Raw genomic sequence first — 25,522 nt, forward strand, 5'->3', positions numbered from 1 at the left:
TTAAATTCATCGTCCTTTTCACCTAGAGTTATATTGCATTCCAACAGCTAAAAATATGAAGAACACAGTAACCTTTGGAAATAGAATAAAGAAATGTCATCTTTATTGCCAATAGGGCACAGAAACATGACAGATTTTTTATTGGCAATATTCAGGAAACTGATGACAAAGGTGTCCTGTCAGTGAATGATAATTGTTGACTTTCCAAGAATGTGCTGGAATTTCACCGTTTCCATGCAAAGCTGCAAGGTGAGAGAAGTATGTTTATTTTCCCTCTTAGCTTCTCATTCAATTTCTTCTTTTTTTAACACATCCCTCTGCATGGTCTCCGTGAATGCCCAGTTGACTCATGGTTCCCCTTTGTTTTACACAGCTCCTTACTTCAGCGCCCCACACAATTGTTATTTCCCCTGATCAAGTTATTTATTTCAAATCCCACATCCAATGCTCCATATTCTAATTTATTTTCTCAGCTCTTGTCGTTAAAGTAGTCTCATAAATGAAGCCACATGAAGCTGATAGTGGGTTTTATTATCCTTTGCATTTGCAATATTCATTTTAAAAGTAGCTATGTGAAAGTTACACTATCTCAAATTAGGGTAGCAAACATCAGGCAAATATAGAGACTTTTTGTATGTAGATTTAAGGCATATTAGGCAGAACAGAATTCTCGCTGACTTTTAAATTCTGAGTCCTACTTGTCTATACTATTTTTATACTTTCTTTGATTTGTCGGAAAAATGTCATTCAGTAGTCCCACTCATTAATCCTTCGGATCAAAGGATATAGATTTTAATTTTTAAAAAGTCATCCTCTGCAATATTCTTAGGAATAAAAAGAAATGACGCTTGTGTTTAAAATGACTAACCCAAGGCATGTTATGTTTATCATCGGTATCACAAAGATAGTGCCAAGCTCGTCAGAACATTGCTGTGATGATGTGAAACTGCCATTGTGCTACATGTAAGGGCTTTTAAAAGGGTACTCAGAAATTCCTTTTAGTACATATGAGCTATCATTTCCATTGCCATTGGAACACAGTTTAAGCCTCCTGGCATAGGAGTTATATAGTGTTAATATTTGAAAGAAAACCATAAAAATCCCCCTGCTGGCAGAAAGTACTGAGGAAATTATCTGTAGTATACAAATTTTTTTGCAGGCAACAGAGAAGGAAAAAAAATTGATAAGAATCAATCAGTTGCCCAAGGAAATATAATAATCAGAAACCAATCAGCAAGTTAACTGCTCTAGGGCAGTGAGCGGCTTTCTAATGGCTGATGGGCAATGATACATAGTCAGAAAAACAGGCTTATAGGTAAGTAACCTTCATTTTTTTCAAAGGCAGTGCACACCATCTATCACACTGTCATGATTCCATAGCTGGAGGCTTAGAGAGCTCTTAACTTGTAAATAGATTTTGGATAATGGTCAACTCCAAATGACTTCATTCTTGAGGCAGATTATAGATAGCAATTTTTTAGGAAGGTTGAAGGCAAGACTAGCTAGTTGCCTTGTAATTTTGCACTGTTGTAACATTTTGACCCTTAGAAAAATGTTGAAGTAGTGCTGTTTGACCCTTTTTTTATTGCCAGATTTTTGTTGTTGTTAGAGTAATAGCATCTCGTCAAATGCCTAAGGTTCCCATGATCCATTTAAGTGATTTTTGACATTAACTTTGAGAGTTTTAACACGGAGTATGCATAACTAGTAGGGCACAAACTGGAACTGCTCTCTTAGGTAGCGCTATTTTAACAGAAACCAAAATCATAATCCAAAGGCATTCTAATTAGCATTATAGACATTGGTACATATTTGAATGGATGAGATTATTTGGGGAAAATTTCTCTAGGCAAAATTATTTTGCTCCTTTTTCCTATTAAGATAAAGTGATAGGTCTACATCAATATTTCTGCAAGATACTATTTCTACATACACGGTTCTACGTTCAAAAAAGTTTGGGAAACACTTTTTAATGAATATCTCTTAGTGTCCCCAGTGTACATCAGTATATTGAATTATTATCTGGAGTTTACAAAAAATATTTTTGTTTTACTCAGCTTTTCCAAACATATATGACCATGGAATTTTTTTAATGTAAATTCTCCTAACATCCTATGAAGCACTGTTTGGGAAATACTGATCTAGAAAAGAAGGACATTAATTTGTCTGTGATTATATTTAAGCCAACATATTTTTCAAAGGAATGAAGGCAAAGTAAGGTACATTAAGATTTTTAAAAATCTATACAGTTAGTTAATGTTAGATGTAAAATTATGTCGTGTTGCCACATGTGAAATTATTTTAGGTGTTCATAATGGCTATTCCCATATTTACGTCCACTCTAAAAGTATTCTGCACTACATATAGCTCATGGAAAGTAATATGCGATGATCAGAAGGCAATCTTTCTTCACCTGAAATGTTACAGAGGTTTGAGTCACAGGAGAGTAGAAAGGGGTTTTTATAGACTGATAGTGTACTCAAATGTTCACAGGTGAGAAAGAGCGTTGCAATTTCTGGAAGTAAGGATGGTTTGGCACAGATGTAGGCTATCATGTCTGTTTGTCTAATGTGGAATATAGGAGGGGGATGAAGACGCAAAGAGAGGCAGTGGTCACAACATGAAACGCTTTGCATGCAAAGACAAAGTCTTGGAACATGGCCTGTAATCTGTGGAAAGGAAACTTTTATGCAGGGGGAATAACTGAGGAAAAATAAAAATGTTTGTGGCCTGCATTTTTCTCCTGCAAATTAAAATAGCTCTCTTGAATTCCTTGAATAATGTATATTTTTTATAACTTGGATGATCTACTTTGTTGAATAGAAGAATGTTACTGAGAAATTGGCACTTCTCTTTAATAAGGAAAATTAGTATTAATATCTAGAAATACTCCAGAATGAACAACACAGAAGTAGCTGTATCGTTCATCCCTCTCATGTGTGATTTCCTTTAGAATTTATCTGGCAGGTTCATAGGCCTACTCTCACTGCATGCTTACTTTACAGAGAAAGCAATTGATGTTCAGAGACTTCAGGTTACTTTCTCAATCTCACACTGTAAAAGGGCTGAAGATTCAAACAGGTTCCTTTCAACGCAGCATTTGTTAAGCACCTACTAAGTGTCAAGTACTGTGCTGGGCATCAGAAATAGAGCAAGGAACAAAATAGTCCTCTGGCACCCTTTCCAAAACCATGCCTTTTTATTTTGTAGACATGGGTTCTCCATCTACTTGGGCTAGCCCACTTGAAGCATTATCACCGCAAGTAATCTCTCGGAAGCGCCAGATGTTATAGCATCCTTACTATCGTTGGATTGCTCCCCAAATCCTAGACCTAAGCCTCAGCAGGGGCACAACACTGAATCATTCACAGGCTGGGCATTTCTACAAATTCTTTTTGTTAACCCCTTATTCTGCAGTCTGTAGTTCCAGGTTGATGGCACCCTACTCATTCTGCCTCCAGTGCTTCTCCTTTGCAAAAACTGAATGTTGTTCTTGACATTAGTTTGCAAAGCTGTAAAGTCCACCTGCTAGTGGTGGGCACTGAGTTGCTCATGCCTGTGCTGCCTGAGAGGAAGCTATAGAACAATTTGTGCCAGAACTGTTGTGTGACTTAGGAAGATAATTTAGGCTTATTTAGTATAAATAAGCCTTTCCATTTAGTGTAGAAAAAAGAAATCTGGAGGAACAAGACTACAATTGGGAGATAAAGTGAAAGGCTGTTGCAGAAAGCAAAATATAAAACAAAGGTCCAGCCAAAGTAGAGGAAATCGGAAAGACAGGGTTGACTGGGAAATTTTTAGAGAACAAAATCAAAGTATTTAATGGCTTACTAGGTGGAAATGAAAACAGAACAATCTAGCATAACTTCCATATTTCTGAGTTGTACACTGCAATGCCTCTTTAAGAAAGAAAGAATGGAAAACATGACTTACCCAGCTTGAAAAGGTTAAGGCTATCTATTCACACATATAAAGGTTGCTAACAGTTATGCATCACTTAATGAGGGGGATACATTCTGAGACATGCATTGTTAGGTGATTTCATCATTGTATGAGCATCATAGAGTGTACTTACACAAACCTCGATTGTATAGCCTACTACACACCCAGGTTATACGGTACTAATGCTATGGGACCATTGTCATATATGTGGTCCATCATTGACTAAAACATCATTATGCCATGCATGACTGTATTTCCTTGCTAATTTCATCTTCTCTCTCTCACACTCAGACTCCTAGAAAATTCCATTAATTTTTGTGTTTTAAACTAGCACTTACATACTCACAATGCCTCTAATATGTCATATCGATATCTATCATATATATACACCCACACACTAGCTCTCTCTCCTAAGCTTCAGACTCATATCCAACCCCCCACTAGACATCTCTAACTATATTTCCCACTGGTGAGTTAATTCAGTATGTCCTAATTTGTACTCATAGTCTTTATATCCTAAATTGTTCTCCCTGCTATAAAGCATATATAAACAGTATAATCTGGGTTGGCTCTCCTCAATTCTCTAAATCCATTTTCTTATTTATAAAAGAGGAATAATAGTACCTACACTAGGTCATTTCTATGAAGATTAAATGAGACAAAAGAATTAGCATTATGCCCTCACACTAGTAAAAGCTCAACGATTGGAAGTTGTTGACAATTTATTCATCCATTTATTTGTTAATCCCTAAACAAATATTTATTGAGTAATTATTATGTGCAGGCATTATTATATGTACCAAAGTTGGAGCAATAAACTAAAGAAGGCCTCAACTATCCTATAGCTTCATTCTAACTGGGGGAAAAGCAAATGATAAAAAAAAAAAAAATATGCAATGAGGTTAATGGTATGAGAGCTATAAAGATAAATAAAGCAAGCTCTGTGAATCCAGATTAGGAGGGGTGCTCTTTCTGATCACTGATGGTCACTCTGAAAAGGTGACATTTGAAGAAAGACATGGCAAAGTGAGGAATGAATGGAATGAAGAGCTCTCAAGGCAGAGACTAAGGAACTGAAAAGGTAGGAGCGTGCTTGGTATATTTAAGGATTAGCAAGAAGCCAGCATGGTTGTTAATGAGTGAGCAAGGGGTGACATCCACAGGAAACAGGTCAGAGGGGTAACCACAGGCCAGATACTCTTATGTTTCTTGTACACTCTGGATTGCCATTGATTCTAAAAACACCAGAGGGAGGTAGAAAATGATTCTTCTTCTTAAGAAAACTGTTATAAATATAATAAATAGCAAGAATAGCAACAAAACCTCATATAAAGAAACCAATAATGGGAAAGTATTTAAAATAAGTCTTAGCAATATTGTGGTCAGCCTAAACTTAAATTTAAGATGATATTGTTATTTTATAGTTGTTCAGGTGCATAGTACTAAATAAATCAGACTTTATTTTCTTCTCTGTATAGGTTGACCCATCTTTTACATATTTTCCTTGAATACTGCTTACTCAGTCCAGCTTTTTTTTTGTTTTTTTGGTGAGGAAGATTCACCCTGAGCTAACATCTGTTGCCAAACTTTCTCTTTTTGCCTGAGGAAGATTGTCCCTGAGCTAGCAGCTGTGTTAATCTTCCTGTATTTTGTATGTGGGATGTCGCCACAACATGGCTTGATGAGTGGTGTATAGGTGCACACTCAGGATCCAGACTCATGAACTCTGGATTGCCAAAGCAGAGCACATGAAGTCAAGCACTAGGCCACTGGGCCGGCCACCTAGCTTTTTTTTTTAATTACCAAATCTATTCTTCACAAGTGGTAAAAATTACACATTATAACCTACTTTAAGTTTTCTTTTTAAAATGTATTTCATTCATTGTAAACGTTAAAGATGCAATCATTTTCTATTTTGAATATCTTCAAGAAAATTTCAAAATTACAAATGTTCCAATAAAATTTTACATATCTTCTTGAATCTAAGAACTGCACTTCCACTAAGGCATTTTTTATAGGAAAACAGATTTAGCTGACCTTCAATCCAATATAAAAATATTTTTGGGGCCAGCCTGGTGGCACAGCGGTTAAGTGCACACATTCTGCTTTGGCGGCCCAGGGTTCGCCAGTTCGGATCCCGGGTGCGGACATGGCATCGCTTGGCACGCCATGGTGTGGTAGGCATCCAACGTATAAAGTAGAGGAAGATGGGCACGGATGTGAGCTAAGAGCCAGGCTTCCTCAGCAAAAAGAGGATTGGCAGCAGTTAGCTCAGGGCTAATCTTCCTCAAAAAAAAAAAAAACAAAACAGGAGAAGGTGTGGAGCAAAATGGCAGGGTGAGCTGACCCAGGATTCTCTCCCCTCCAAACTACAACAAAGGATTTGAAAAACTGAATTTCAGAGGATAAATCTAATGCCAACACGTTAGAGACCTACAATACCAAGAAGGCAGAGAACATAGAACTTGCTGAGGGCCTCAGAGGAGCTGGAACAGGTAGGAGAGAATGTCGCTCCCTCCCCTAGAGTCTGTGATCCCTGATGCCTGGGTCTGGGAAGGAGTGGGGGAGGGGCTGCACGACCAGGGGATCATCCAGGACTCCTGCTGCTGGTTCAGTGGAAAACTGCTGACAGGGGAAAGCTTCCATGCATGGGGACCCCATAAACCCAGAGCCTCGGGAGACCAGAGAACAGACTTGATCCAAATCCAGATTGGCACGGGAGAATAGCAGCCCCTCCCTCACGGAAAAGCACACTGGGCGCCGCCATCTTGCCCGAAGGCAGAGAGCTCAGAACACGCGGCTCTCGACGCCCATCTAGTGGCGACAGGCTGTAACTGCAACTGAATTCTACCACCATGTGAAAAAACCGCTCCTCTACCATCCAGCAATTTATAAAAGCCCAGACCAGAAGGAAAACAATAAAAACATAGAATTAAGTCCTGAGGACTTGGAATTAGGTAAACTAAGTGATAATGAGTTCAGAGCAGCTATAATCAAAAAACTCAGTGAGGTAGAGAGAAAGACAGAGAAACAAGCCAATGAGTTCTGGAGTTACTTCACAAAAGAGATTGAAATTATAAAGAAGAATCAAACAGAATTACTTGAGATGAAAAACACTATGGACCAGATAAAACAGAATACGGATTCCCTGAATGCCCGTGTAGACACCATAGAAGAGCAAATTAACATAACTGAAGATAGACAGGCTGAATGGCTCCAGACAGAGGAAGAAAGAGAACTAAGAATTAAAAAAAACGAGGGAAATCTCTGAGAGATTGTGGATTCAATGAGGAGTAAGAACTTAAGGATCATAGGAATTCCCAAGAACGTGGAAAAGGAAAATGGAGCAGAAAGTGTGCTTAACGAAATTATTGAAGAGAACTTCCCAAATCTAGGGATTGATGGAGAAATGTGTGTAGACGAAGCTTTCAAATCTCCTAGATTTGTCAATGTAAAAAGACCCACTGCAAGGCACATAGTAGTACAATTGACAAGAGGGAAAGATAAAGAAAGAATACTCAGGGAAGTAAGAAAAAAGAAGAGAATAACCTACAAAGGAGCTCCTATCAAACTTTCAGTGGATTTCTCTACAGAAACCTTACAAGCTAGGAGAGAATGGGGTGACATATTCAAAGCTTTAAAAGATAAAATCTTCAGCCAAGAATACTCTATCCAGCAAGAATTTCCTTCAGATATGAGGGAGAAATTAAATATTTTCCAGACAAACAAAAGTTAAGGGAATTTGTAACTAAAAGCCCTCCACTACAAGATACCCTCAAAAAGGCTCTCATACCTGAAAAAAGAAAAAAGGGAGAAAGGGGTCACAATCCACAGACTAGGGAGACTGATCGATAGAACCAGAACAGGATAACAAATATTCAACTATAGCATTAGGGAAAAGGTAAGGAAACTACCAAAGCAAGGACAATCTTATCACTCTAACTACAAATTCATAACACGAGTTGGAATAAGAAATGAAGATAATTATTTAGGAGGAGAAGAGCAAAGGGTCTAAATCAGTATAGGCCAAGTAAGTAAGAGACCACCAGAGAATAGACTATATTATACACTAGATTCTAAATGCAAACTTCAGGGTAGACGCTAAACTAAAAAACAGAACAGAGTCACAAAACATAAATAAGGAAAAATCTAAGAAACCCAGCATAAGAAATTGCAGTATTAAATGGGTAGTCTAAAGCACACAGGAAAAGAAACACAGGAAAACAAGATAATGAGCAACAGATTGACAGCATTAAGTCCACATGCATCAATAATCACTCTCAATGTAAATGGATTGAACTCTCCAATAAAAAGACACAGAGTGGCAAAGTGGATTAAAGAACAAGATCCAACAATTTGTTGCCTCCAGGAAACACACCTCAGCCCCAAGGACAAACACAGGCTCAGAGTGAAGGAGTGGAGGACAATACTTCAAGCTAATAGCAAGCGAAAAAAGGCATGTGTTGCAATTCTTATATCAGACAAAGTGCATTTCAAAATAAGACAGGCAAAGAGAGACACAGAGGGACAATATATAATGATCAAAGGGGCACTTCATCAAGAAGAAATAACGCTTATAAATATCTATGCACTGAACACAGGAGCACCAAGGTTCATAAAGCAACCATTAACAGACCTAAAGGAAGATGTTAAAAACAACACAATAATAGTAGGGGACCTCAACACCCCACTCACATCAATGGACAGACCATCCAGACAGAAAATCAAAAAGGAAATAGTGGAGTTAAATGAAAAACTAAAACAATTGGACTTAATAGACATATATAGATCCCTTCACCCTAAAGCAGCTGAATACACACTCTTCTCAAGTGCACGTGGAACATTCTCAAGGATAGACCATATGTTGGGAAACAAGGCAAGCCTCTACAAATTTAAAAAAATTGAAATAATAACAAGCATCTTCTCCAACCATAATGCTATAAGGCTAGAAATTAATTAAAAGAAAAAAGCTGAGAAAAGCACAAAGATGTGGAGACTAAACAACACACTACTGAACAAGCAATGGATCATTGAAGAAATTAAAGAAGAAATCAAAAAGTACCTGGAAACAAATGAAAATGATAACATGCCATACCAACTCATATGGGATACAGCAAAAGCTGTATTAAGAGGAAAATTCATCAAAATACAGGCACATCTTAACAAACAAGAAAAATTCCAAATAAGCAATCTTAAACTACACCTAACTGAAATAGAGAAAAAAGAACAAATAAAGCCCAAAGTCAGCAGAAGGAGAGAAATAATAAAAATCAGAAATAAATACTATTGAAACAAAAAAAGCAGTAGAAAGGATCAATGAAACAAAGAGCTGGTTTTTTGAGAAGATAAATAAAATTGACAAACCACTAGCCAGACTTACGAAGAAAAGAAGGGAGAAAGCTCAAATAAACAAAATCAGAAATGAAAGAGGAGAAATAACAACAGACTGCAGAAATATAACGGATTATAAGAGAATACTATGAAAAACTATATGCCAACACAATGGATAACCTAGAGGAAATGGATAAATTCTTGGACTCCTACAAGCTCCCAAAGCTCACTCAAGAAGAGGCAGACAATTTGAACACACCAATCACAAGGAAAGAGATTGAAACAGCAATCAAAAACATCCCAAAGAATAAAACCCCAGGACCAGATGGCTTTCCTGGGGAATTCTACCAAACTTTCAGAGAGGATTTAATACCTATCCTTTTCAAGCTATTCCAAAAAATTAGGGAAGATGGAACACTTCCTAACACATTCTATGAGGCCAACATCATGCTGATACCAAAACCTGACAAGGACACCACGAAAAAAGAGAACTACAGGCCAATATCACTGATGAACATAGATGCAAAAATTCTAAACAAAATTTTGGCAACCAGAATTCAGCAATTCATCAAAAGGATCATACATCATGATCAGGTGGGATTCATACCAGGGACACAGGGATGGTTCAACATCCGCAAATCAATCAACGTGATACACCACATCAACAAACTGAGGAATAAAAACCACATGATCATCTCAATAGATGCAGAGAAGGCATTTGACAAGATCCAACAGCCATTTATGATAAAAACTCTGAACAAAATGGGCTTAGAAGGAAACTACCTCAACATAATAAAGGCCATATATGACAAACCCATAGCCAACATCATACTCAATGGGCAAAAACTGAATGCCATCCCCCTGAAAACAGGAACAAGACAAGGATGCCCTCTATCACCACTCTTATTTAACATAGTACTGGAGGTCCTGGCCAGAGCAATCAGGCAAGAAAAAGGAATAAAAGGAATCCAAATAGGGAGGGAAGAAGTTAAACTCTCACTGTTTGCAGACGACATGATCTTATATATAGAAAAGTCCAAAGAATCCATTGGAAAACTCTTAGAAGTAATCAACAACTACAGAAAAGTTGCAGGGTACAAAATCAAATTTGCATAAATCAATAGCATTTCTATACTCTAACAATGAACTAACAGAAAAAGAACTCAAGAACACAATACCATTCACAATCGCAACAAAAAGAATAAAATACCTCAGGGTAAATTTAACTAAGCAAGTGAAGGACCTATATAATGAAAATTACAAGGCCTTTCTGAGAGAATTGGATGACGACATAAGGAGATGGAAAGACATTCCATGTACATGGATTGGAAGAATAAACATAGTTAAAATGTCCGTTCTACCTAAAGCAATCTACAGATTCAACCCCATCCCAATCTGAATCCCAATGACATTCTTTATAGAATTAGAACAAAGAATCCTAAAATTCATATGGGGCAACAAAAGACCCTGAATTTCCAAAGCAACCCTGAGAAAAAAGAACAAAATGGGAGGCATCACAATCCCTGACTTCAAAACATACTACAAAGCTACAGTAATCAAAACAGCATGGTACTGGTACAAAAACAGGTGCACAGATCAATGGAACAGAATTGAAAGCCCAGAAATAAAACCACACATCTGTGGATAGCTTATCTTCGACAAAGGAGCTGAGGGCATACAATGGAGAAAAGAATGTCTTTTCAACAAATGGTGCTGGGAAAACTGGAAAGCCACATGTAAAAGAATGAAAATTGACCATTCTTTTTCACCATTCACCAAAATAAACTCAAAATGGATCAAAGACCTAAAGGCGAGACCTGAAACCATAAGGCATCTAGAAGAAAATGTAGGCAGTACACTCTTTGGCATCAGTATTAAAAGGATCTTTTCGGACCCCATGTCTTCTCAGAGAAGGGAAACAATAGAAAGAATAAACAAATGGGACTTCATCAGACTAAAGAGCTTCTTCAAGGCAAATGAAAACAGGATTGAAACAAAAAAACAACCCACTAACTGGGAAAAAATATTTGCAAGTCATATATCTGACAAAGGCTTAATATCCATAATATATAAAGAACTCTCTCAACTCAACAACAAAAAGTCAAACAACCCAATCAAAAAGTGAGCTGGAGACATGAACAGACATTTCTCCAAAGAAGATATATGGATGGCCAATAGGCACATGAAAAGATGCTCATCATCGCTGATCATCAGGGAAATGCAAATCAAAACTACACTGAGATATCACCTTACACCCGTTAGAATGACAAAAATATCTAAAACTAACAGTAACAAATGTTGGAGAGGTTGTGGAGAAAAAGGAGCCCTCATATACTGCTTGTGGGAATGCAAACTGGTGCAGCCACTATGGGAAACAGTATGGAGATTCCTCAAAAAATTAAAAATAGAACTACCATACGATCCAGCCACCCCACTACTGGGTATTTATCCAAAGAGCTTGAAGTCAGCAATCCCAAAAGTCCTATGTACCCCAATGTTCATTGCAGCATTATTTACAATAGCCAAGACATGGAAGCAACCTAAGTGCCCATCAACAGATGAATGGATAAAGAAGATGTGGTACATATATACAATGGAATACTACTCAGCTGCTAAACAGAACAAAATCATTCCATTTGCAATAACATGGATGGACCTTGAAGGAATTATGTTAAGTGAAATAAGCCAGCTAGAGAAGGATAATCTGTGTATGACTCCACTCATAAGAGGAATTTAAAAATGTGGACTAAGAGAACAGTTTAGTGGATACCAGGGGATAGGTGGGGTGGGGGGGTGGGCACAAAGGGTGAAGTGATGCACCTACAACACGAATGACAAACATTAATGTACAACTGAAATTTCACAAGATTGTAATCTATCATTAACTCAATAAAAAAGAAATAAAAAAATAAAAGTTTATCTCGAGGGAAATAAAAAAAACAATAAATACTAGCATCAAAAAAAAATCTTTTCATCAGTTAAATTTGTGTTTTGGGATGGGGATGATGGAAAAAGTTTAAGATTTACACAAAATACTTGCTCAGGATTATAAACATAGAAATGCCATATTTCTTTTAATTGGTTACAACATAGCTATACCTCAAGAACTTTTAAAGAATTGATACTCTTTCATAAGAAAAATTGTTTGCATTTCTTCCCCCACAGTGTTATATATCCATCCTGAAAACTTGATCTCATTAGTACCCAATAGGTTTGTAGGGACTGACCCCATAAAATGTCTAAACACCTTACTATGGAAGGAGAAACAAAGTCCTCTAATAATAACTTATTTGGTGGCTGAATTTCTAATATTCCAAGCAAGGAAGGGTCATGACTTCTGAAGAGAGTTCAGGGAGTCTCCTCAACTCTGAAGTACTAAAGGGTCATATAGAACAAGGCGGAAATACCTTCTAATTAGGATATGAGTTGGAAAGGCATTTATTGATTTCTTTTTTTTTTTTTCCAAGGAAGATTAGCCCTGAGCTAACTACTGCCAGTTCTCCTCTTTTTGCTGAGGAAGACTGGCCCTGAGCTAACATCTGTGCCCATCTTCCTCTACTTTCTATGTGGGACACCTACCACAGCATGGTGTGCCAAGCAGTGCTATGTCTGAACCCGGGATCCAAACCGGTGAACCCCGGGCTGCTGAGAAGCGGAATGTGCACACTTAACCGCTGCGCCACTGGGCCGGCCCACATTTATTGATTTCTTATAGAAAGGAACTGGAAATTCATCTTGCCCATTATTATTGCAGTGTGACATTGTTTTAGTGCGCATCAAACTGGGCCACTTTTTAAAAAGGTCTGAATGTTAAGATTTGAGTTGGCTTAGCGTCATGCAAGAGTCAGGCCCATATGCGCATGTGTAAGACCAAACAGAGATTTCCTTTATCGTTACTCATGCTCACTTATTGCCTGCCTATAACCTAGAGGATAAAAACCCAAGTACATATTTCAAGATGTTATATGGCCCAGTAATTGTTAGTCTAGTCAGTATTAATCCTTTCTGCATCTCCCTTTTTATTTCATGTTTTGACTACAGTAAATTGGTTGCAATTACTCCATACTCAGTATTCTGTTGACACCTAAATGCCTTTGCACACAGTTTCCTTTGCCTTTTAATCACAATGTTAATAAATATCTGTTAACATTGCGTATTTAATAGGTATTTATTATACTTTAATTATGTGCTAAGAAATAGGATATATAATGATGAACTAAAAAAATATATCACAATATTCATGTAATACATATTTATTTTTAATATTTACTTTGTGTTAGGCTTTGTTCTAGGAAGTAAGGACATCATGGTGAAATAAACATAAATTGCCACCATCATGGTGTTGAAGGAAACCAGAATATGTCACCCCCAAATATGCCTCTTTGACATAAAAATTATTTTGATCAGAAGGCAATTAAGAAACAGTCAATGCAGGGAAAGCTTTCTCTGCACTCTGCTTTTCTGCCTAAAGGCAGGAAATAAATTCTCCTTAATTGGAAATAGTCTCCGATCAGCCCAGAGATGGCACCAGAAGAGCTGCCAATAGACCTTACTCCACGAGTTCCCGCTCATATATTTTCCTTCCTCGTTTGCCACCCTTGGAAGCCTAAAACTACTTTCCTTTGTTCTGTCATTTCTCTACAAATTCGCTATTCTTTCTTGAAGATGTTATGTGAGCTAGAGTTCCAAGCCACCACTTGGAGTTACTTATCACTGAGGTTTCTCCCACAAGGTGTGCTGAACATGTTAACAAACTGTTTGTTTTGCTCTTGTTAATGTGTCATTTTATTAAAGAGCCTCAGCCAAAAACCTATGATGGGTTGGAGGTAAAATTTTGCCTCACCTGAAATGTTTACATTGAAGTGGAAGGTTCAGAAAATAAACAAGTAAATAAATAAAAGTTTAGTATTATGAACAGTACCACAGCAAAAATTGCACTGGACAAAGTTAAACAGGCATGGAAGACTTTTTTCAAGGCTATTACAATAGGAGACAGAGGCCAAAATTAACCCAAAGTTAACTGAAAAAAGGGCAGGAGAATTTTTAAGGGTTGGGATGAACAAGAGGAAAGTGCTGGAGGATGTTTGAGAGGAGACTGATCAGAGGGACTTGTGTAGCTTGTAGATATTTTTCTCTGTGATTAGACCATCTGTGTTGGCTAATTGGCTGCCATGGAAGTTAGGCTCCTACCCTCCCCACAGAGACTGGGAAATAAGGGCGCTATCTTTCTTGATGATTACATTTCAAAGGGATGTCTCCCAAGTCTGTGAGAAAGACATTCCTGGGTTGTAAACTGGCAAGAAACTTTTTTGAAAAAAGACTTACATACATCTCAAAGGGGCAGAGGAAGAATTCACAACTGTAAGTTTTCCAAAGAAAATAGTCTAAGAAAAGAGAAGTCAGGGGCCTAGAATGGAGAAGAAGCCTGTCTAAAAGTTTAGTCAAGCTCAGGGAAATGTGAAGGCCATCTTGCCACGAGAAAGCAAGCATGAGAGAGTAATGGAGAACAGCTAGTTTAGAAAGAACTTTAAGGAGATGACTAAGGAGACGACATTTGAGCAGTGGTCAAGAGGTGAGTATTCATGGGGGCCAAGTTTCTAGATAGGGAGAAAGGAAAAGATGCTTTTTTTCTAATGCTCCCCTTTTCACTCCCATTCTCAACATTGTCCTAAAACAGGAGGAAAAGTTAAATAGCTTCTCTAGTCTTCTCTTTTATATCCTTGGACTAGACAGCAGCCCTGATCTCAAGTACTTGGCTTCTAGTCTCCAGCTCTTCAGCTGCTGTCAGATGATTCCATAACAAAATGTGTCAAAACATGAGGCTATTGGAAAGACTACACACATTTCTTACAGTTAAGAAATATTTTCACGTGTGTTTCGCCCACTGTGTTGCCTTACACAAGGACACAATGTGAACCATTATAATATGTCATTAACAACTCTTACTGTTTATTTTCTGTTTAATATACAGTCTCTTCAACTTATATACAATACAATTATTTATGCAAAAATATTAGACTGAAATTCCATACCGCCATACATTTTTATTGCTTTTATACATTTCCAATGATTGACAATTATATTTGTCATAGAAATTGTCTCTTTCACTGCTTCCTTATAGGAGGCTAAAAACTCCAAATTAGAACATGGGTCAGCCTGTCCAAATTTAAAATGTAAATTGAATTATAGAATTTTTGAGACAATACAGTATCATTGCTATTACATTGATACATTGCAAACAACTGCTAACAAAGTTCTGCCAAGCGGGCAGCCCAGTGGCACAGAGGTTAAGTTTGCACGTTCCACTTCTTGGTGGCCCGGGGTTCTCTGGTTCGGATCCCAGGTGCAGATGTGGCACTGTTTGGCAAAAAGCCATGCTGCGTAGGCATCCCATTTATAAAGTAGAGGAAGATGGGCATGGATATTAGCTCAGGGCCAGTCTTCCTCAGCAAAAAGAGGAGGACTGGCAGTAGTTAGCTCAGGGCAGATCTTCCTCAAAAAAAAAAAAAATCAAAGTGCCACCAAGTGGAGGTCCTCTAGGTCCTTCTCTAATGAATAGATAAGCTTCATTAACACCTTATTTGCACATTAATAAGAATGAGGTACTTGAATATTCTCTCAGGTATGTTAAATATTCCTCACACAATTTTATTTACTCATTACTAAAATTGTTTCTTTTTTATACAAAACTAAGGGGGAAAAAGTAAACTCTAGTCATAAAATTCCAATGTAGTGAGTTTCATTATTATTCCTGCTCCCTCATAAACAACACACAGTGAAGTGAATTTTCAGAAAATAGCTTCCATACTTTCTGGATCTATAAAGCATTCACTTTTATAAATAACCTGGATAAGAATGGAAAAATTTCAAGAGAAGTAACTGTACCAATCGAATTTATATGACAGTGTTCTAGAATTATTGCTCATGTGGGGGATCAGAATTGGCCACCCCAAAATGTATCTCTCTGCCTTATTTTTAAAAACAAAAGACTCTGAAAGAAACTTTGAACTTCCCCCTAACTGCCTAAATTTAAGATAGGAGGCCTGTTCCAGGAAGGAGCTAATACCATAAGATAACTGTAGTGTAATGTAAAATGAGTGTCTCAGGTCACATTGTCCATAGGTGGCCCAGCAAACACATTTTTAACAAACATTAGCATTTTCATCTCCATGTAAATTGCCTTCCTCCCCTTTAAAGACCCAAAGGACTATCCCCAACATCTTCCTTTGTCTTTAGCTAAAGATGATACTTAACGTGGTGGCTTTGGCCATTCTAGTGAGTTACTCAGCTTTCCTGGGTTTCTCTCATGAATACATGTTATTAAACTTTGTTTGTTTTTCTCGTGTTATTCTGTTTCATGTTAATTTAATTCTTAGACCAGCCAGAAGGACCTAGAGGGTAGAGGAATTGTCTTACTCCCCTACTCTCAGTTTGGATAGTAATAATTTTAGATTAAAAAGTGGCATATCTGCCTCTTACAGTCCTGTATTATTTATTACAACAAATATACACATTTATATTTCAATAAATTAAAAATTTAAGCTAAGTCTTGATTAGAGTGAAAATAGACAATATGAACAGTAACGAGAAGTCTTTAGTTTTTCTAAAAGTACCTACTTTTTTTTAAAGAAACTAGATTAATGAAGATGTTATGGTAAAGCATAAACAATTAATGAAACCTATTTGAGATTTGAGTAAACTGTTGTCTTCAAAATATTGCTACTAGTATGTGAACAGAAAAAAATTCTGATATTAAAAAATTCCTTGATTAAAAATATCATTAATTACACTATAATTTAAATACATAGGAATAATTTCCCATGAAATGGAATTTGCTCTTCACCAAAAAATGAAGAGCTATATAATTAACATTAGTTAACAAAATTATTAAATTACTGAGAATTATTTTACATTTTAGTAATTTGTTAATTCTAGATGACCTTTTCAAGTAAGTGACTGCATTAACAATTTATTAGAAACAATTGTGTTTAAGTGTAACGTATTCTCAAATTATTATGCAGCAATAGCGTCCTTTGTTACGTAAATATTGGGTTGATGCGGCCACCAAGCACAGAGTTTTCCTTCTGTGTGGATTTGCCTATTCCCACCTTGTCAAGGATAAAAATCCCCAATTGTTATGCATTCTCACCAGTACAGGGTACAAAATAAAGGCGCTGTGTAGCAAGGAGGAAGCGGTCAATATCTAATTAGTTCTGCTGAACAAGATTTACACTGCAACACATCCTCAAGCTTCAGTCTATAAATTATGTAGAACCTTTACCCCCAAGTCGGGGACATATTTGTGACTGCTATTCAAAGGGTAGGCAAAAAAATCCTTTCATGTGCTGAATTTAACCAGAGGTCTGAGTTCTAAAAAAGCAAATTTTAACATAAACATTTTGAAAGTATATAGATGGAGGAACACGATTTTTATAAAATCACATTCTAGGAAGGTGGATATATACTATGTTTGTAAGTCTCTTTAAAACACATGATAAACAAACGGACAGAGAATTATATGCGATTAGCACTTATTCAGTAAGAACGGATTGTAAGCATTTTTGAATACCTTGGGTTGAACCTAGGCCTGAAGTGTTCATGTGTTCTTCAGTACCCTTGATTTTTTTTCCCCCAGAGGACTTAAAAATAGTAATGTGACATAAAACTCATTCTATTAAAACAACAAAGATATTTTAAAGAGGCAGAATCATAGTTTTCTAGAGTTAGTGCAGGAATTTATTATATGTCGTATACAATTTAGACAAATAGAAAATGGTTTTATAGACATCACTTGAACTATGAAGTTAGTGGGACTTGACTGACTGCTCGTACTGATAGCTGTTGAGGGAAGTGAAGGTGGGCACACTGTTCTGATGCTTGGTTTGCTCGACTCATGAAATCGGCTTTGTGATAATTTCTAATAATAATAATGAACTAAAAACTTGTGTAAAGGCCTTAACATAAGTGCATTAAAGTCCCTCAAAAAATATAGACTTCTAAATATACGATGTATTGCTGTTTTGTTTTTCTTCTTGGACCTGACCCACGCCTTCATCGTTACTCATTTGTAATGATGTGATAGCATCCTATATGGCATCATTAATTTAATCTTCTAGAGCCTCATATTAATCACATCATCACCCTATCTACAAACTTTCCCTTGATTTCTTGATCAAGTGTTTAAGGGCTTTTATTAGTTTTCCCCCAAATCTATTTTTTTCTTTCCTCTTACTATTTCCCTTCCCCAAACATGCATTCCTATCAAACTAGGTGACTTCATATTTCTTAGATAGTCCTTCCTCTGTGCCTTTACTCATGTCATTGTTTCCTTATTCTGACCTAGCTTTCCCCCTCTGCTGTTCTGGGCTATGGAAAATTCTCATCGTCTAAGATCAGGCAAATCCTACATACAATTTTTACTGACTCTCCTCTTTTCCCTCCCTTCTGTTGTATTGTGTGTATAGTATTTATAAGCACACATAACGAATTAATTCATGCTGCAATTGTGTAAGCTTTTCATCTACTTTCCTAAATTATAAATAAATTATAAATGATACAAAGGCCCTAATGCTGTCCTATATATCCTTGTAACCTTCACTCAAGTATATATATATTTTTTTCCTGAAGAGTAATATTGTGATATTGAGTTTACCTGAAGCATGTTCTGTTCACAGAAATTAATCAGTTCCCAAAAGAAAATAAGATCATTTGATCTACTTTCTTTTCTTTTTTGGTCATTAAACCTAACACTTAAATATGGAATATATGTTGTACTGTGTAATAGCATTGTAGTAGCAGTTTCATGTAACATAACTTCTGACACTTTACAAAGCAATGTGAATACAAGAGTGATAACCTTGAAATAAGAATTTTAAGTTATTTTCTCATATTTATAAAAGGTTAAGATATAACTTTGCTGAGAAATATATATATGGAATACCAAAACACACATTTATTGAAGGCATTCTATAAAGCAAGCTGCAGAACAACTTTACAAGGCTTTATTATGAGACGATCATAGGCTAACCTTGAGGTTAAGACAAAGTTTGCTAGTACTCAGTGAGCCAGTATCACTAAAAATCTTTCAAGGAAAAGAGGTAATTTTATAATCAATACATTGTTTAACTGATAATTTGGATAAAAATCAGAAAGGAGCATGAAAACATATCCAGACTGATGTCTCTTGCAAGAAGAATCTGGCAGCAACATCCTGCACCAGCTGGAGTTTATGCAGGTTCCTCCTGGGCCAGAAGCCAGTAGAGGATTGCAGTAATCTAATCCTGAAATAACAAAAGCGTGAATGACCATTTCAAGGTCTAATTCAAATAGACATGATTACAACCTAATAGAGTTTCCTTTATGAGAAAGAAAGATAGAGTACCTTCCCTAGGAAATTAAATATTTTAAAATAAAATAAATCCAGAATATATAGGAAGCAATAATATTTATGATTATTTATTTTTATCAGTAATTAAAGCATTTAGGCTCAATAAAAGAGGAAAAAAAAACTGCAATGCGGAAGATAATTAAGACAAAAAAGGAGCATATTGCAGCTTCAATTATTTCTGTAAGTATTCTTCCACAGTCCAAAATGAATATATATCATATAATTACACTATAGGTAACCTGGCTGGCTGAATTGCAGGAACCAGACAGATACATACCGCTGTTGACCATTATTTTAACTGTATGAGTAGAACCTAACTCCACTAGAAATACTTTAAAATGTATAAAAATAACAAGTAAGACATTAATGTCATGAATTAACAGTTAATAATAAAAATGTTTGTAATAAACTTTAAAAAACCTATTTTAAAAAGCTAATCTTCTAAGACAGACTGAATAAAGAAGCGAATAAAAGAACTATTTTGTCAAAAGAAAGAGTAAAACAATCATTACATACATGTGATTACAATTGCAAAGCAATTATATATGATATGAATGATTAATGTGATTATACATGGTATACTCTATGACCTACACCAAATGTCAAGTTCAAAGAAAATCAAAGTCAACGTCAAGAATGATTTTGCATCATATTGTCAACAATGTTGCTACTTAAATGTAAATAAGACTTTATATTTAAAACATTTTCAAGCCTTGAATTTATGTCCAGTTGAGGCTACCAAATTATTTTCACTTCCCAAGTCATTCAAACCAGTTCATTTGATCTCCCACCCTTCCTCTCATTCCTCTCATTCTCTCTCTCCCTCCCTTTTGCCCCTCCTCCCCTCCCTCTCTCTCTCTCTCTCTCTGTCCACAGACATGCAACACACAGAATTATAGAACCTGCTTATCATAACTGAAAATTATCAACTTTGATATTTAAAATGTTCAGTTCAACTATAGTATCCTGAGTACACACTAAATACGCTGATACATCTTTCAAGGAATGGCTAGCATTCCAGTCCTTACGGTAGTCTGTAGACAGATGTGCCACTCTAGGGCCACGTTAAAGAAATAGAACTCTTTTTACCAATCCTGATGATACAGATAAGCTGATATTCAACAGAGTCCTAAGTGAGGTATTTATAAAAAGATGTTTGAAAGCTTAGAGAATCTGCCCACTCCTTGAGATTAAGCAGTCAAAACATGAATTATGGTCTTGATAAATGAAGAAGTAAATTTGTCGTAAAATTTATTAAAATACCCATGATAAATGATGATACAAAATATCCAAATATTCTATTCAATCACACATATCAATAATTTCTATTTACTGAACAATCAATTTGGAAACGAGGATTAGGAGACCAAGAAACCTGATCAAATCTTAACAGATGCTTAAAGCCTACCTTTAGTGAAAATATCAGTTACTTTAATAATTCACAAAGAAACGGTTTTATATTTCCATCTGTGAATTTTATGTGAGAGTGCTTGAGGACCAAATATGGAATATTATTAAAGCCATACTGAGTTTAGCATTAAAATACAAAGAAAAATTTGAGTATAAACATAGCTCTTTCTAAAGAAGGTGGAGAAAGAGGAGGAGGAAGAGGAAATAAAGACCAGCCAAGTTCAAGCATATAAGCTCAGGAAGAACCGAAGAGAAGTTTACAGAGTGAAGTGGTTAGTGTTCCCTTTGGATTGTTGTAATGAAATCATAATAATTAACTGTTTCTGGAAGGAAAGTGAGTCTTTGACCTGAACCTCAGCTCAGAGCCTAAGGGGTGTAGGTGGATTATATTTTGAAAGCAAGATCAGGAAATTGTCAAGAAACAACCAAAAAAGCTGTTAGCAAATATTTGGTGTTGGCAAAGGAGAGGAGTCTTGTCTTATTTATCCATATTATCAAAAGAGTCAAGATTTCCTGATCATCAGGACAGTCTCATAAAGACAAACCAGGGTCCTCTCACATTAGATTTTACTGTTGATTTTTGAACCCAGATAAAGACTTTCAGATTCATCATCAGAAAAGCACATTAAAAGAGTACAACCGTCTGGTCAGGGGAATCCTGCTTTTGAAAAATCGGAAAGTAATAGAAACACAATAAATTGTCAGTGATCAGGCTGCCCTCAGCACCTATACAGCAGTAAGTGTCAGTTGGTAGGAGCTTTACTGGGAACCGCTACAAACCTCAGGGCTGTCACCTACCCACATATCTACGCTTCAGGCTAGAGAAGAATAATAGTTCCTTTTTTCTTTTCCACCTTCCAAATATCATGTGTGTAGATTGTTTTGACAAAATCCAGAATTTTCCTGACGACATTGTCTGGAAACATGACTCAACTTTGCCAGTACGTACGATGATAGAAAAAAATTCAAGAGGACATAGATGATCATTGTATCAAAATACAGTATCCAGAAATATTTGGTCATTAGTTAGCAATCAGAAAAACAGTCTTAAAAATTGTAACAAAATGTAGATGCTGGATGAGAGAAGAAGAAAAAAATCCATAAAAAGTTCTTTTTTTTTGTCTAGCAGTACATATTAGCAAATATTTAGAGAGAAAGTGACTGAGGAGATGAAGATCACCAAAAATAGATTGATAAGCACTATGAAAATTATTGAGGAGATACTTTCAACTAATTAAATATTTTCCTAGGACTGATCTTTACTCTTTTCTCAGCGAATCAACTATGAAAGAGAGTAAGCAAATTCATATATAACTAGACTGTGTAATCTGATATTCAAATACATCTCTGGAGAATATATTCACTGAGGTTGAAAAATAATAAATAATGATTGAGTCGTATTATCACCATATTATTTATTAAGACTAAAGAAAAAGCATTGAACTTTAGGACTGAAATTATCTTTAAAGACCAACTATTCTAACCATCTTATTTTAAAAACATAATGAGGCCCAGAGAAGTTATGTGCTTTGATACCACACATCTAGTAATTAGATCTATGTAGAAGAACTTTGTCTCTTTTTTCTTAATATTCTGCTCTCTTTATGACACCATCTTTAGGCTATGTGGTAGACACCTTTTGTTTTTACCCATTCAGCATCCATATTTCTATTTCTAATATTATCCCCATCTTGGTTTGAGAATAATCGTATTCTCATTAGATGTATTCTTTGCTGAACCATTAATCAAGTTGCCAGATAACCCTCCTCTCCACCAAATTATGTGCACCTGACAAAGCCATGCTAAATAGATGCTGTAGCCCTTAAATTTAATCAGTGGTATGGTACCCAGGACTGAAAGCATTGAGTCTGTTTCTACAGTGGTATCCTAAAGAGAGCATGCATTAAATTCCGCTATCTGCTCATTCTCTACTTAAGAATGGATAATTTTTCTTTAAATTCTGTTATAATTCACAGAATTCAAAAAAATCCCTCTATGCTTATAGTAGGCAGTACAATTATTTCTAATCAACACTAATTGTGCAGAAATGTTACCAGAGAATCATGCTCAGAACAGATGGGCGGGGAAATGGAGATGATTCGCTAATGTGACGGTGGAGTAAAAGGCAGTGAGATTCCAGCTCATGGTCTAGAAGTGGTTTAAGAATGCATGATATGCACCTGGAGTAGGGATACCTTGGAATATTCCTGGGACTTGGAGACTTCTGAACTTCCATTTCCCTCTTGCACACTCGACAGTTCAGGAAGCTGTTCCTTCCTTCTAAGACAAAACTAAGGAGGTCTTTTAGGGCCCAATCCTGTTTATTACTATGCAAGTGATCACATGCTCCTGATCTTAGTAGGTGTGTATTGTAGTGATGATGTGAATCATGTAATCACCAAAAAAAGAAAAAAGAAAAACTGAGTATTTTTAATTATAATAGGCAACTGGAACTACATGGTAATCATAGCTACAAGAATGGTCCAAATCCCAGAAATCTCTAGATGTGAATAATTTGTATTGAGTCTCCCACCCCCAATAAAAGACAAAAGAAAAAAATTACATTCTTGTGGAGATAGCTCTGATTTGAGACACTGTATGAACTAATTCCAACTACAATCTTCAGGCTTACTTCACAGACCAAGCCCCTTAAATACAAGCAGCTTTGAAAAAGATCTCTGCTATGAAATCACAGAGCATATTTGAAATATGTTCTCAGACTTGTTGAAAGTGTCCTGTGGTCATTAACTCAGGTAACTGCACTTTTGAGCAAAGCAAAATAACTAAATCTTTTTAGGGAATATTGAATATTAGTTCTGAGATTCCTTGAATCTTTTGGAAATCTGGATCCACTGTCATCCTTGAAGCAGTGATGTATGATAGGGATCAGATGACAGATGTAGTTTGATTTCATAGTAAGATCCTTTATCTAGACATTGTCATTTCCTCCATTTTTGAAGACACAGCAGAAAAAGATATCCTCAGCTCCTAGAAAAATTCTAGCATAAAATTAGAGTAATTTTGGTTGTGGGGGATAAATAGGAGACATTGAATCTCTTACTATCCATCATGTATATTCCTGCATAACTACTTGAAACATTCAAGAATAAAGATTTTCAAAACTGAATAAGGCAGTGGCTCCAACTATAGCTGCTGTTCCAGATGTGGACTTCTCATATCTTAATATGGCCTCTGGCTCTTGGTCTATGGTTAGCTGTTTGGCAGAGGCTTTTATCTGCATGGAAACAAAATATGATATATTAGTAGGGATTGAACAAAGAAGGTGAGCTGGTTATATAGAAATAAGGGATTTATTATAGATATTAAGCCTTATGCAATTGTGGGAGCTAGTGAAGAAGTTTCTAAAAGGCTGTTGCCTCTGCATATTATGGTGGCGTTTAAGTCACCATAGTTAAGCTAGGCTAGTAGTCATGATGTGAAATGGCAGAGAATATGGAAAATTGGAACCCACAACAAAATGGCACCTTCGAGGACAAATGAGATGCCAAATGAAAAACTAGAATTCACGTATGCCTGGTGGAATTATGGAGCTGGCTCATTGTAGCTCATGAGAGCCAAATGTTCAATTTTAAGAATTTGTTGAAAGAGCTAACATTACACTGACAGCTTGAAATAAGCCATGGTGAGAAAATTTTCACCATGGAAATTAACAAATTCTTCTAATGAGAGCTGTTATGTTCTGGAGAGTCAACTTCTAAACATTTACCAGTACAACACTCCCTCTACCTCTGACCACCTCCAACCTCAATGATGCAATTGACCCACTTTGCACCCTGCACCGCAGAGCAGCACCACTGCCTAACCCGGGGCTCAGAAAAGCTGAAAGCAAAAATCCCTGGGAGCTAGAGCTGTAACCTGGGTGAGGCGGCTCTCAAAGAGACAAACCAGCAACAATGTGTGATCTGAAAAAAAGCTAAAGACCTCACTCTGACCTTCAGAACATAAAAATAGCTACTGCTTCATTTCTTCTTCCAAATCTTGCTCAGTTTTCCCACATTGTAAACCCTACTTCAGAAGTCTTCGGGGAAAGGAATTCTAGAAAATGTGGCTCCAATGTAGCTAAGTTGACAAAGCACAAAGCCGCCACCCAGCCAGACACAATATATTTTCACTTGTCTGGGAGAGCTACAGCTCTTTTTGATGTTGCATCAGAGATTTGTCAACTCTCTGAATCTGCACAATTTTGCAGAATATGCTAATCATCTACCACGCTGATGACATTGTGTTGATAGAATTTGAAAAATGTATGGTATTTGGATTCTTAACTAGCAGTCTCAAAATAAACCCTCTTGGTGGCCTGGACCCCACTTACAAATAACACTGTAGTAGATTAAGTTTTATTCCCAATCTTCATTTCCCTTTGGGAGTACAACAAGCCACACACATGCAATGGTTTCATTGTGAGTAGAGGACACTTCTACTTTCCCAAAC

This window comes from Equus przewalskii, chromosome 16, assembly GCF_037783145.1.
Source record: "Equus przewalskii isolate Varuska chromosome 16, EquPr2, whole genome shotgun sequence".
NCBI classification, from domain to species: Eukaryota; Metazoa; Chordata; class Mammalia; order Perissodactyla; family Equidae; genus Equus; species Equus przewalskii.